At 40.7% G+C, this 15,009-nt stretch overlaps 1 protein-coding gene across 6 annotated transcripts in view; it reads right to left on the minus strand.

The window, feature by feature from the left end:
• Positions 1–15,009, minus strand: part of LOC148040942 (uncharacterized) — a 117,915-nt gene that overhangs the window by 37,718 nt on the left and 65,188 nt on the right. The gene's annotated exons all lie outside the window — the stretch shown is intronic.

The following is a 15,009-nucleotide window of genomic DNA, read 5'->3' on the forward strand; positions in this document are numbered from 1 at the left end:
CTTAGGGTATGATACACTTACAACCACAAGAGTGCGATCACGCGTACAAGTCAACATATATACACGAGAGTAGAGAAGGGCCTTTACACCTAACAACCTCCCACTTAAAGATCCTAAGCGAACCTTTAACCAACTCCCACTAGTCGAATGCAATGCTCATGTTGAGCCTTTGCAAGACTCTTAGTAAGAGCATCTGCAGGATTATCCTGTGTTTTGATCTTAGTCAGTGCGACTAGACCATCATCTAGAACCTATCTGATAAAGTGATACCGCACATCAATATGTTTGATATGTGCATGAAACATGGCATTCTTAGCAAGGTATACATCACTCTGGCTATCACATCCAAGTACACGTGTTTTGGTGGGTAGCCCAAAATCCTTGCCCAAACGACCAAGCCAAGCAACTTCTTTCGAAGCTTCAGTGGCTGAAATATATTCAGTCCTAGTGGTAGAAAGTGCTACTATCTTTTGCAATCTAGAGCACTAAGAAATGGCCCCACCACTTAAGGTAAATATGTACCCACTAGGAGACTTGCGAATATCCAAATCACCTACCATGTCTACATCACAATATCCTTACAGATCTATTGTATCCTTTTCATAGCAAATACATTTTCTTTGTGTGCCTTTAAGGTACTAGAAGATGCATTTCACTACTTCCCAATATCCTTTGCCAAGATTTGGCATAAACCTACTCACAACTCCCACTGTATGAGCAATGTCAAGTCTAATGGCAACCATAGCATACATGAGTCACCCACAAGCTGAAGCATAAGGACACCTTTCATATAGTTGATTGCCTTATCATCTTTTGAGCAATCTGCTTTGCTAACCTTAAGGTATGGTAGTAAAGGAACACCAAGTGGCTTAGTATCTGCCATAGAAAAACAATCAAGTACTTTGCTGATGTACTTTTCTTGTAACAGAAATAAGAGCTGCTGCTCTCCATCTCTCGTTACACGCATGTCCAAAATGTGATCAATTGCGCCCAAGTCCTTCATGGAAAAGGCTGAATTCAACTATCTTTTTAGTACATTAACTTGGCTTTTATGCTTACCAACAATAAGCATATCATCAATATAAAGCACAAGGATAATCAGGCTTTCATCAGCCTTCTTTATATATGAGCATTGATCTGCATTGCTTTGTTTAAACCCATGAGAGAGCATAAAGGCATCAAATTTCTTATATCACTCTCTCGAAACCTGTTTTAAGCCATACAAGCTTCTTTTAAGCCTACACACTAAATGCTCTTTCCTTGGCATAACAATGCCCTCTGGTTGTTTCATGTACAACTGCTCTTCTAAATCACCATGCAAGAATGCAGTTCTAACATCCATTTGATCAAGTTCAAGATCCATAGATGTTATTATAGCAAGCAATACCCGAAGAGTGGTCATTTTGACAACAGGTGAAAAGACTTCCTGAAAGTCAACCCCCTCTTTCTATGTATAACCCTTAGCCACAAGCTTGGCGTTGTATTTGGGTTTGCCATCCACACACTTGATTTATAGACCCACTTGTTAGGAATAGCTTTCCTATCTTTGGGAAATGGAACCAAATCCCAAGTATCACTCTAATGCAAAGACTTCATTTCTTTCTGCATAGCTAGCTTCCACTTTTTCTTTAACTCACGTGATAATGCCTCTTTATATGTGAGAGGCTCACCCTCATCTGTGAGTAAAATGCAATCCAAAGAGGAATCAAACCTTTGTATAGGTCTCCTACCACGTGTAGACCTTCTCACCCAATGATCTGTGTTATAAGGTAGTGGATCCACATCCAAAGGAATGTCAATGACCTCATTATTTGGCTGTTAAACTGCATTTTCAGGTTGCTGTAATACATTTTCAGGCTGATGTAATTCATTTTCAGAATTGCTAATTTTGTTGCCCAAGCTGATTTTCAACATCCCTTTACTGCCCATTGTCATCTAGCTCAATAATGATGCGTTGATTATCAAAACCAGTATCAAATGGAGCTGAATTATCAGTGGCTGATGGCAATCCAAGTGGCTGATGATGCTGAAATTTTACTTTCTTTGTGTCTGAATCATTAGATGTGGCATTTTTCAATAGCTTTGACTCATTAAATACCACATCTCGGCTGTGTAGTACCTTTTTCATGCTTGGAACCCAAACTCTATAAGCCATTTCACCTTCATCCCATAACGCATGAAGAGGCCTATGTGGGATTTCATGTCAAGTTTGGTTTTGCTATCAACAAGTACATCTACACAGCATTCACAACCAAAGACCCTTAAGTGGTCATATGAAATAGGTTTGCCAGACCAAACCTCTTCAAGGATTCCACTTTCAAGTGCATGATATGGAGATCAGTTGCAAATATGTACCACAGTTTTAACTGCCTCACACAAACAATTGCGGGAGATTAGCTATGGACAGCATGCACTAAATCTTCTCACATAAAGTACGATTCATTCGCTCAACCACACCATTAGATGATGGATTATAAGGAGCTATAAGCTCCTGTTTAATCCCATTGACATCACAAAACTTAGTGAATTCTTTAGATACATACTCTCCCCCATTGTTTGTTCTTATGCATTTTAGTTTTAAACCCTTTTGAGTACTAACAAATGCATAAAAACTTTTAAAGGCATCCAATGTCTCGCTCTTCTACTTAAGCAAATAAACCCATAGCTTTCTAGAATGGTCATTAATAAAAGAGACAAAATAACAAAAACCACTATGAGTTTTTATTGGCATGGGACATACATCAGAATGGACTAAATCCAAAATGCATACCTTCCTAGAGACTCCATGAGAGTATGAACTCTTTACATGTTTTCCCAAAACACAATCATTACAAAAGTCAAGCTCTAAGTTTTTCACCTTAACTCTTCCAAGGGAAAAAAGTGCCTATAAACCCTTTTGGCTCATGTGTTCAAGATGCTTGTGCCACAACTCCGTGTGTCACTGTACTTCTGCAATTGCAACAAACTTTCAAGAAATGCCTTGCAATGAAGAGAATATAGAGTTTCCTTTTTACCACCTCTAGTGACTAGCATAGATCCTTTCTATATCTTCCACATTCCACCACCAAAGGTAGTGAAGTAACCCCTGTTGTCTAATTGCCCAACATAAAGCATGCTCTTCTTAATGCCAGACACATACCTAGCAGCATCAAGAATCAATTCTTAGCCATTTCAAGAGCCAAGTGTATGGTGCTTGCTCCTTCGATATCAAATGCATAATTATTCCCTAGGTAAACTTTTCCAAGGTTACCTATTACAAAAGAAAAAAAACACTCCAAAGATAGAGCTACATGAAATAAAGCATCACTATCAACAATCCACGATTATGACAGACCATCATCAGTAGAGAACAAGGCATCTACCACATCCCTTTTAGTGATATACATGTCTTCCACTGTCATAGCATGTGGATCTAAAGATGCAACCAACAAATCAACATCTTTATTTTCTTCTATCTCCTCAATAACAACATTAGATACTACATTTGCCTTCTTTGTTTCTTTAGGGGTAGAGTTGTCATCCTTTTCATTCTTTTTGCCTTTTGCATTAGCTGCTTCTTGCGTTCTTACTCCTTCTTATAGTACCTGCAATTGAGCTTTTTGTGCCCTTTGTGTCCACACTGATAGCAAGTAAGATCTTGCTGTTTTCCTTGCTTTTGCTGCAATTTTGTGCTTGTTTGCAGCATTTGACCTCTTTTCAGTTCGTCCTCTTACATTGTAGCCTGATCCACTCTTTTCCCCACTTGCCTTGCATCTAATCTTCTCATTGAGAATAGAACCACGCACACCATCAAATGTCAAGTTGGGGTTGTTGCTCAATGATACAACCAATGCTTCCTATGAATCTGGCAAAGTCATAAGCAAGAAGATAGCCCTCAGCTTAGGATCAAGCCTGCATCCTGTAACTGACTCAAAAAACCAATGAAAGCATTTAAATACTCTAAGGCAGGCTTAGACTCACCAAATCTAGGAAAAGCCCCAAATTTTTTGGCACAAATCTAAAAGTTGTGCTTGCACGCGCGAACAGTTGTCAATGAGCTAGGGGTCTGCTGCAAAAAATAATTTAAAAATCTGACGAAAAATGTTTGAAATATGTCACAATGCTGTCACTATCATACCGACAGCCTCTCGTGACCTGCACCTGCCTGTCGATGGGTCGCATAGGTCAAACGCTGATGCCGCCTGGTCAAAAACTGACCTGTCGACTGCCTGAAATACTGTCGTATGCCTGCTCGTGACCTGGCCTGCGCCTTACGCCGGCTGCTGTTTGATATCGACTAATTGCAGCTTGGTCAAAACGAACACCTGCTAACTCTTGAACAAGCTGAACGATGGCGAGCTAGCTCCTTTGCGCAAGCACTCTTCCCACAACTTTGATACCAGTTTGAAGGGCGAGTGGAAGTGCCCAAGTAGTGTGCGCAGCAAAGGAGGTGTGTTTAGTAGTAGAGAGTGTGTAGAGAGAGTGGAGACTCAAGATAGGTGTGTACCAGTGTAGTACACACAAAGAATAAAAGAATGTATTTATACTTAGGATACGGTACACTTACACCCGCAAGAGTGCGGTCAATGTACAAGTAAATATATATACACGAGTAGTGAAGGGCCTTTACACCCAACAACCCAAATCTGAGGCATGCCCAAGCGCACACACAGAGACATGTATACGTACATGTATATGTATATGTATATGTATATGTATATGTATATGTATATGTATATGTATATGTATATGTATGTGTGTGTGTATATCCACTAGAGCTAGGGGCACAACATCATCTCATTATCTAAAACAAGATGTAAAAGTAGCCCAAATCCAAGGCACTTACCTAGCCCTAGCACAGTGGACTATATGCTCGGATCCACTGACACAACAGAGTTAGTCAAATCCTTCACCATCCCCTCCCCCCCCCCCCGCTCGATTGCAGTAAACTACACCTATCTATCCCTCACTATATACTCGTCCCCACTTCTATAGGCTCCAGCCATTGCTTACACCCAGCCCACTACCTTCTACTTCACACATGAGCTATCTGATATATATAGCCACCATATATATGCACGGCTATCACATCTTGAGCACACTGCCTCTCTAGGGACACTCACATCCTAGCTCACATCCATCCTACATTCCAATGCCTTTCAAAGCTTTCCATACTCCACATGAAGTAGGGGCTCTATGGCATGGGACCATGCCCTAGAATTAATGGTATAACAAGAAGCTATAGAGACATCTTCAAATCCAAAAGGGGACTAGGATCTATCACCAAGCAGAAGACTCACAGAAAGATGAGGACTTTGACTCATCGTAAGCGGCGAGCATATGAGAAGGCATCGTATAGGGACCTATACCACTTACTCATGAGTCAAGATGCAACCACAGCCTCACATTGACCATGAGAGCCATGTCGAGCATTTCAATTATGCTATAGACACCATGGATTTTCTCCTTGTCTTTATGTTTAACAAGGCCTTGGCGGAAGTGGACTATGCACACTATTGTACCTATCCACAAATCTGCGGATCCCCCTAGATCTAGAAACTACCCAAACCATCATGTTAGGCTCACTGGCAAAGATCTACAAAGCAATGTTAGAGGCAAAGCTCAATGCATATGCAAAGAGAGGGGGTTTGAGACCAATAAGACAAGTTGGATTTAGATAAGGTTTTCTACGCTCTACCATATTCTCACGCTAAGGGCCATGGTTGAGCAAATGAAAATGAAAAAGAAGAAGCTCTACTACTGCTTTGTGAGTTTCCGTAAAGCTTTCGACACAATTCCACATGATGAATTGCTAAAGAGGTTGCAAACACTAGAGATCCCATTAGACATGATCTAGAGTATTTATGCATTGTATGAGAGGGTGATTAGTCAAGTGAGATGTCCAAAAGGACTATCTAACATGGTTTCTAGTACCATAGGAGTGACGCGAGGATATCCTCCGTCTCCCACACTCTTTGGACTCTACATTGATGAGACAAAGAACCACATCACGCGAGGAGGGGATGGGTTCGAACTAGCATGTATATTGATCTCCATTTTGCTTTATGCTCATGGCATTGTCTTAAGTCTCTAAGTCATAGGAGGGCCTATAGCAACATCTAGATACCCTTCAAAATTTCTATACACATCATGGATTGATACTAAATCTTGGAAAAACCAAGATTTTGAGCTTTCACACATCCACCCAATGAGAAGGAAGTCAATCTTCCACCTATAAGCTAGGCAAGTGGAGTCTTAATCAACGTGTCCCATGTCCTTGCTCTCAACATAAGGTGGCAATTAGATGAAAACGTCGATTGTCTATAGAACACGTACGATGCTTTGGCGAGTTTCAATCTAAGATCATTGATAAGGCAATCTTAGATTTTGAGCAAACGGTAAGAAAAGTTTATATCAATCATGCATTGTATTCGCAAGCTAATTGAATACCATATACAAACACTCATATGTGAACCTCAAGTCATATTTACTATATCAGAACGGAGATTCACTATGGCATAAACCGCTAGGGATCGATTCACACACAATAATACACTACATTGGCCATGCTAGAGCAATAGTGTTACTAGGCACACTTCCAGGAGTCTCACACATAGAGGTGGCTAAATGATACATTGGTCACTCCCACAAGGACGTAAAATATTTCACATGCTAATGTGACTTGCACATGTGAGATACAAGTTAATTATTTCACAATGTGAGATCCAAGACCCCGAAATATTAATTGATGCCAAAGACAAACGTTTTAATAAGTTATGTCTAACAAGTACTTGGTGGTACTAGTGTTAAATTTTGGCCTAGACCAATTTATTAGCCACTAATGTCAGTGGTGATATTAGAGACTAGGCATTGATTAATTAATTAATGCCGGTCTAAGAGCTAATATCTACTCAAGAATACTCGAAAGACAAATTTGCTTAGCTACTTTAATTATTTCCTATGAAATTAATTTTTTGAGCACTAGAATAATTAGTAATATTGTAAAAGTTAATTTAATAAGCTAGATAATGCTGAAAAATGGAATTAGAAAACTGCCACTTGTAAAACTTGCCCATCCAAGTGAAAAAAACGTTTTTGGGACTGGTGGAAGTCTATTCCGACCATTATGAGAGAGAAGGAGGCTATTATAGGGCAAGGAGATGTTGCTATGATTTGCAACCACCAAGGGTCATTCCTACGGTAGGTGATAGTAGTTTGGAGCTCTCCAAGAGTAGGTCACAATAGCTCAAGGTCCTTCTGGTGTAGGTGACAACATGCAAGAGGGGGCAGTTGTCTTTCTGGTGATCCTGAGTTGTAGATGATAACTTCAATGGCTATTTGAGTACGGCAATAGCACTTTTTCGACATTTCTCACAATGAAACTTTGAAATTTCTCTCACATTCCCCAACCATCTCTAAAGTTATTTTAGCATTTTCTAGCACTTTGAGTCATCAAAGGTGAGGATATTGGAAAATTCTGATGTAAACCCTAATTTACAATAGAAATTAGGGTCTAAAGACCATCTCATGATCCATGTTCACAATTGAGAGCCTAGGACTTGAATTCCACCAGCTGAAATCGAGGAATTTTAAGGAAATTCAAGAGGCTAGCCAAACAATATCAGATTTGGGGCTGAATTCGTCTTTCAAGGAGCAAGGTGAAGGCCAATCCCCAAGCAAACCAAGGAGCAAATTGGTTTGAAGGCTTGCTGGTCAATATTAATAGCAAGAGGCACTTGCATTAGCAAAGGAGATCAGAGAATCTCAATTATACTCTATCCATTTGCAATAAAAGTTAAAGAAATACTGCAAGGGGTGCCAATTTTAGGGTCAACAAGCTATCCATTGTCCAAGATTAAAGTGGTGAAATGTACATTCTCAATTTATGTGAATTCTATACATAATTGGTGATAAACCAGGTTACTAGCACCCTATCGAAGAAGAAGAGCTGATTTCAAGGTTCCATTGCCGAGATACCATCAATTCCCATGAATTGGTGGACTTGACGCACCCGATTGAAGGCTAGAAGGTTTGCTCTAGTGCTGAAATTGTATTCAACTGAGCATTACAACAAGAATGTCTTCAAATAGTGAGATGGGATCAAGCAAGAATGATGTCTCTCATGGGCAGCAAGTTGAGAATGAGGAAATTGAACAAGTGGTGGGTCCTTCTAGGTCTCTTGATGTTGATGACCAGCAAGAGCAAAGGAATTTGATAACAAGATCAGTTGAGGACAGCAACTGAAATGTTCATGCAATTGGCAAATGATCCTCAATTCATGCACTTTTTGTATCCCTTAAAAGAGGGCACCAAAGGCAAGAAAAAAAAACCATCTTCAAAGAGCTTCCGGACAACAAGATGCACCAAAGGAAGAGCCAATACAATAGCATAATGTTCCAAATATGGGTGGTGAGCATAAACAAATGATGCTAGGGGGGTAATTAATGCATATACAAGGTCAACTTAGAAGTGCCAATCCAATATTTTTTGGACAGCAAGGCATGCAAGCAATGATGGGGCAACCACAGTACTTCAGTGGTGGCACTAGTTTCCATGCTATGGTGGGTCAGGGACTACAAACAGGGATATATAACACAACACCTTATGGTGTGCAGCAACAAATGCATGGTGTGCAAGGCCCAATGTATCCGGGTATGGCTAGTAATATGCATAACCCCATGTATAGCAATGTTGGCATGATGCTAGGGCATTTACCGATGCATAAATATAGCCCACTGTGTTTGGGATTCATAGTATTAATGTTGGTCATGCAAAATGCTCCATATAGTGCTAGTCATGAGGAAAACTCAACTAATGATTCGTGCATGAGGAAAAATGCAGCTATGAATTGATACAATGTATGGAAAAATGTATATTGGTATGGCTGGTATTATCCAAATTCCTATGCACAGTCATATTGCAATGGTCCAAAGTATGCAAATAAGAATGGTGCCTAATGCATCTCGTGCTCCTAGCATGTTAAGTACACATGAGGGGCTAGTCAACTGGATGTAATGTTGCATATTATTTAAGTTGAAATTGCAATAATGTGAAAGTTCCAAGGATTTGTGCACTCCAAAGAGACAAAGGCCTAGAATCTAGTGGAGGTTTTGAGGCAAGTAAAGTTACAGGTAAAGTGGAGCCAGCCTTTCTTTTCTCAGATAGGGTGGTAACTCCCATCAAGCAATTATTTACAGCAATCAGCAAATAAACATAATTGAAATGCACACTTTACCTTCAAAATTCTTGGACAATGGACACCCTATTGGCACCAAAAATGGCGCACCTTTCATTATTTCTTTATCTTCAATTGCCAATGGATGTATTACAAGCTGAGGTTCCACAATCTCCTTGGCTGATCCAAAAGCCCTTTGCTAGTCTAACAATCGGCAAACAAAATGGGCCAAATGCCCATTGAATTTCATTCAAGACTTGCTCTAAATTGAACCCCAACTAGCCAAATGCTGCCCCAAATTTACAATGAATGGCTAGGCAACTCAAATCCCTGATAATTCACAAATTTCAACTCCTGATTTGAGTGTACAATGTCTTCTCCTATTGGCACTAGTCTCGAGGCAGTCACTAAACCCTAATTTTTGTACAAATTTAAGGTTTGCAACTAAAATCCCTCTGTTGTCCACCAAATATGGCTGAGATCTGCTCCAAATGGCTGGGAAATGCTAAGGTCTCTTGAGAATGGGCTGAAATAGGTGAGAGAATGCCAAAGACAAAGAGAAAATTCAGAGTTTTTGCACGGGAAAACCCCTAAATCTGCTTGCCACATGCACCAATCAGAATTTAATGCTGTCACTTGCTGTCTAGAGCCCTCTGATCTGCTGTCACCAGCAGGTCTTGGTGCCAAAATTCCTATCACTTGTTGCTTCTAACCTCTTGGCTGTTGTCTACTATCTCCAATGGCTAATAACAAGTCTGAGATCTAACCAACAACACCTTCTCTCTCTCTCCCAGGCTAAAAACTAATTGAATGGCTTAAACCAGACCCAAAAACGTTTTTTCAATTTGCATGGGTATTTGTGCCAAGTGGCAGCTGTCTAAACCCATTTTTAAACATCATCCAACGATTAATAATCTGAAAATCAATTTTAACCCTTTGAACCCTACCCAAAATTAAATATCCCCCTTCAATAATTAAATTAGCTAGGCCATTTGCAACCTGGAGTGGTCCCCAACCTCTATTGACTCTTAGACTGGCATTAATTAATTAATTAATACTAGTCCCTAGTGTCACCACTAACACTTATTGGCCAAACAACTGTCCTAGAATCAAAACTAACACCAACTGACTACCAAAACTCAATCAAGATAACTTATGACAACCTTTGCCTTTGACACCCACTACATCCCTAAGGTCCTTGAGCTTGTTACTATGAAATAAGTGCCATGTGTATCACATGCACTAAACCACCTTGCACATTTGATTAACAACTTACTCAAATGTTATTGGCAAGATTAAGCATCTTAAAACTTCACGTCCCTATAATATAAAGTTTCCATGTGCTTCTTGGTGAAGCTTTAGTATTGTTTCACTATAAAAAAAATGCAATTGGATGGAGGAAGGTGAGCCGGTAGATCGTCCTTAGTGATGCACTTTACCTTGATGTGTTTCAGTTAGAGCAGATTTTGGATTGGACTTTTTCAAGTTCAACAAAGTATAGAGGGTCTAGAGTATTACCGGATGCTCAAGGGAAAGGTCGCACCTCCACTCCCCTAATAATGGACAACTTGGTAGGATCTAAGATGTACTTGGTTTGCATCCAAGGTATTGAATGCTAGTAGTATTTCTGCCATTGGGATCACTACTCGGTGTACTAGTCACTGTGAGTTGGTATGTAAATGTGTATGGTTTGCACCTAGGCTCTGAATCTATAAATTTACAAGGTTACTAGCATATATAAACTACATGCGATATACATTTTGATGTAATGTACATTTGCAAGGCATGTATTGGATACATCGATGGTATGCAATGTATATTTGCCGATGATACAAGAGAAGTACAATTGCATATGTTACATATGGTTTGCAACTAATGTATGCATGAGTACATTTACTAAGCTAGATAATGCTTGGAAATGGGATTAAAAGACAGCTACTTTGTAAAACTTGCCCATGCAAGTGGGAAAACGTTTTTGGGGCTGGTGGAAGTTAGAGAAAAGGAAGCTATAATAACGCAAGGAGATGTTGCTAATGTGATTTACAACCACCAAGGACTATTCGTACAATAGGTGACCGCAGTTTGGAGCTCTCCAAGAGCAGGTAATAATAGCCCAAGGTCCTTCTGGTGCAGGTGACACTATACAAGAGGAGGCAGCAGTCTTTCTGGCGATCCTAAGCTATAGGTGACATCTTCCATGGCTGTTTGAGTAGGGTAGCAACAGTTTTTCAGCATTTCTTGCGATAAACTTTGAAATTTCTCTCCCTACAGCATTCTCTCCCATTCCCCAACCATCTCTCAAGTTATCTCAGCATTTTCCAACAGTTTGACTATCAAAGGTGGAGAAATTGAAAAATCTCTATTGTAAACCATAATTTAGAGCAAAAATTAGGGTTTCACAACTACCTCAAGACGTGTGCTCAAAATTAACAGCCTAGGACTTGAATTCCAACAGCTGAAATTGAGGAATTGCAAGGAGATTCAAGAGACCAAACAGGTAATATTGAATTTGGGACTGAATTTGTCTTTCAAGGACCGAGGTGAAGGCCAAACCCCAAGCAAACAAGGGCTTACTCGTCAATTTTGACAACAAGAGGCGCTTGGATTAGCAGAGGAGATCAAAGGATCTCAGTTGTACTCCATCCATTTGCAATAAAAGCTAAAGAAATACCTTGGGACCAATAGGTTGTCCACTATCCAAGATTAAAGTGGTAAAGTGAGTGTTTTCAACTTATGTGAATTTTATACTTGTTTAATTAGCATTAAATCATGTTAGTACTACTCTATCCGAGGGCTGGTTTCAATCACACCAGCCAAGATGTATGGTGCACCGGTTTGGACCCTTGTCCTAGCTAGATATCTATGGACACAAGTTAAGAGACTACATCTCCACTGAGAAGAAACCATGGCTCGTTTGACACTAGGGCCACTTCCCCTATGACATACCAACATGATTGGCTTCAGGATCTTCATTGCTGAGGGGATTCGGTCACCACTGGTGAAGTGGGAACTATTTCCCTTTTGCCAAATTGACAAGCTTCAAGGAGCCCAAAGTTCTCTATGTCCCGAATCTAGCCTTTAACTCTCTTTCTCTCCATGGTTTGACACAAAAAGGTACTCATGTGGTCTTACCCAGGATGTTGTGATCGTTGGAGATTCTTCTACAAGTTCCATTCTTTGGACAAGTAGGTAGGAGGTTGGGCTTTATAAGCTCAATGCCCTTGCAACATGGACTTCCCAGAGCTTGGGCTACTTTTGCATGCACGTTATGGGTACCTAGATTTCAACTCCCTTCGACTTGATTCTCGAAAGCAACTAGTGAAGGAACAACCAAATTTTCCTCCCATTCACACTTTGTGCCCTAATTGCTTTGCGAGGCAAGCAACAATGACAACCTCATCCACAAATAGCTTCTCACAGGGCTACTACATTGCTAGAGTTGGTACATAGAGACTTATACAGGCCTATGGGCATGGCCTCCCTTAGGAAGGCTAGGTATTTGATACTGATTTGTAAATGATTTCAACAAATATGTATGGACATGTTCTTAGAGTCCAAGAGTGAGGGATACTCCAACTTCTGTACGTGGAAGGTGGTTGCAAAAACATAAACAACTTTCAGGATTCAAAGTCTTTGAACTTTCCTCGATGGCGAGTTTTGTTATTATGTTTTTCCTAAGTTTTGCAAGGACCACAGCATTTGGAGGAATGTTCCCATCTAAACATACCATCTGAGAATAATGTGTTAAAGGGCGCCAATCAAACCAATCACCATACTTGAGTGGTTCAATCGATGTCGGCACATAGGAGTCTATCTCACTCTCTTTAGGGTGAGGCAGTTGTAATATTAGTACACATTTGCAATAGGTTTCCTACTTCAGCATTGCAAATGTGTTAATCGCAATAGAGGATCAACTTGTAGATACAGACAAGAAGAAACATGTCTATCACCAGCATTTGATGTGCAAGAGGACATGATATGTCATCAATAGCAATACAAACAACACACCAATGATTAACATAGAGACTGATGTCGGGACCTAAAAGGTGTCCGAAAATGACTCTATCACACTCTAAGCTCACTCCCGAACCTTGCACAACCAACCCCCATGGCCTTGTGGCCCTAAGCGATCAGCTACAACTAAAATAAGTCTCTCTAAATAGTAACATGTTCCATTGTTGTCCAATAAACTAACTGCCTACCCCGAACTCCAAGCAGGAGTGCCCAACATAAGATGTCTAACACACATCTTTGGGTGCTCATCTTTTCTTTAATAGCTTGCACACCTTGACATATATCTCTATCTCCGTCTCTGGTACTGCCATCATCATCTTCAGCCTAATTCCACGCTCTCACTAATGCTTTGAACTGCGTGCAAGTCCATCATTGTACTTGGCATTCATTTCATATTCAATGCAAATTTATGTTCCCTTCTTCCTGTCTTTCTCTTCTCCTTTCTCTCCATGTTCATGTTCCTCTTTCATTGCGCACTTTCATAGATTAAAGATGGATGATCTCACAGATTGTACATAGGATGTACCCCCCAAGACCCTTGGCACGAAGATGGTATAATATCACCATCATTTCTTACACATGTCAATAGAGGGATTCATTTTCAAGTCAATGTACATGGATCTCCACCTCTCCCATGGAATACGTAGGGCTATTGGACACATGGGGACATCATCACACCAGCTCAAGATTGAGACAAAACAATATACACACATCTCAGGATACACACATTTGCTAGTTATGCCAACAAGAGGTTGAGTCCGAGGAGCACAACACCCTTACCTTCGACAGATTTGAGCCATCATCGCTCACAATCAGAGATGAGTTTCTTCTCTCAGTGGACTCCCTTTCTTGGACCACTGCAAGACAAAGATTCTTGCTTCGAGGAGAGAGAATTGTTTCTAGACAACCTTATGGACTAGGATGGTATTCTATAGGTCAACTAAAGAATCATCAAGAGATCATTTGGTGCATGATGGTAGCCTATACTTGCAATTGTTAGACTGGTAAGCATTAGCATAGTTCCTCCTTTCTCATTTTCATTGTTGTTCTCAAGTCAAGACGACATGGATAGATATACTCATTTCTTTGTCTCATTGACTATTCTAGCTTTTTTGAGATGTAAAAATCTCTCTCTCTCTCTCTCCATCTCCTATCATCACCCTTGCCTGCCTGTCCAGGATCATCAACAACAAGACTCTGCACAATCAGGGCTGTGTTTTCTATGAGGAGAAATTTTCGTAGCATTCGTGACTTTTGAAAGGGTCAATGTATTGCGTGTCCCCGTCTCAATCAATAGTCCACGTCAACTGGACATGCGCAACAGGACAGGTCGTCTTCGCTGACAGCTCCACGTCAAGTCGCGATCCCGTTCCGCCGACTACGCCTGCTAGCCAGCTCCTGCCCGTCGGCCCTACCATCAAATCCCTCACCATCCCGCAACCCCTCGTCACCTGCACCACCTCAACCTTTCGTCGCCTGCTTGCTTTATCTACACCACCTAACGCCACCCTCTCCCGCCATCCATCAGCTCCCCACCCACCACCTCTGCAACCCCCACTTCCTTGTTACAATCTCCTAGTCCCACAATCCCTCCTGTTGCAGATAGTAAACCTGTCATGAAATGGCTGTTCCTCACATACACTAAAATGGTTATCCTCTATTCTGAACTCTGAATCGAGCTCCCCCACAGGCCCAGAACAACAAGGCGGAGTTCACCCCCAAAAAAGGAGAAGGTTCAAATAGAGCAGATGATTACCAATACCATCAACAAAGGCAAGGAGTATGACAACGGATTGAGCATAGTGAACAGGCAGCTGAACAACAAGATTAAAAAGCTGGAA

Source organism: Lygodium microphyllum, chromosome 1 (assembly GCF_053477565.2).
Source record: "Lygodium microphyllum isolate KBCC chromosome 1, Lygodium_microphyllum_v1.1.10, whole genome shotgun sequence".
NCBI lineage: Eukaryota > Viridiplantae > Streptophyta > Polypodiopsida > Schizaeales > Lygodiaceae > Lygodium > Lygodium microphyllum.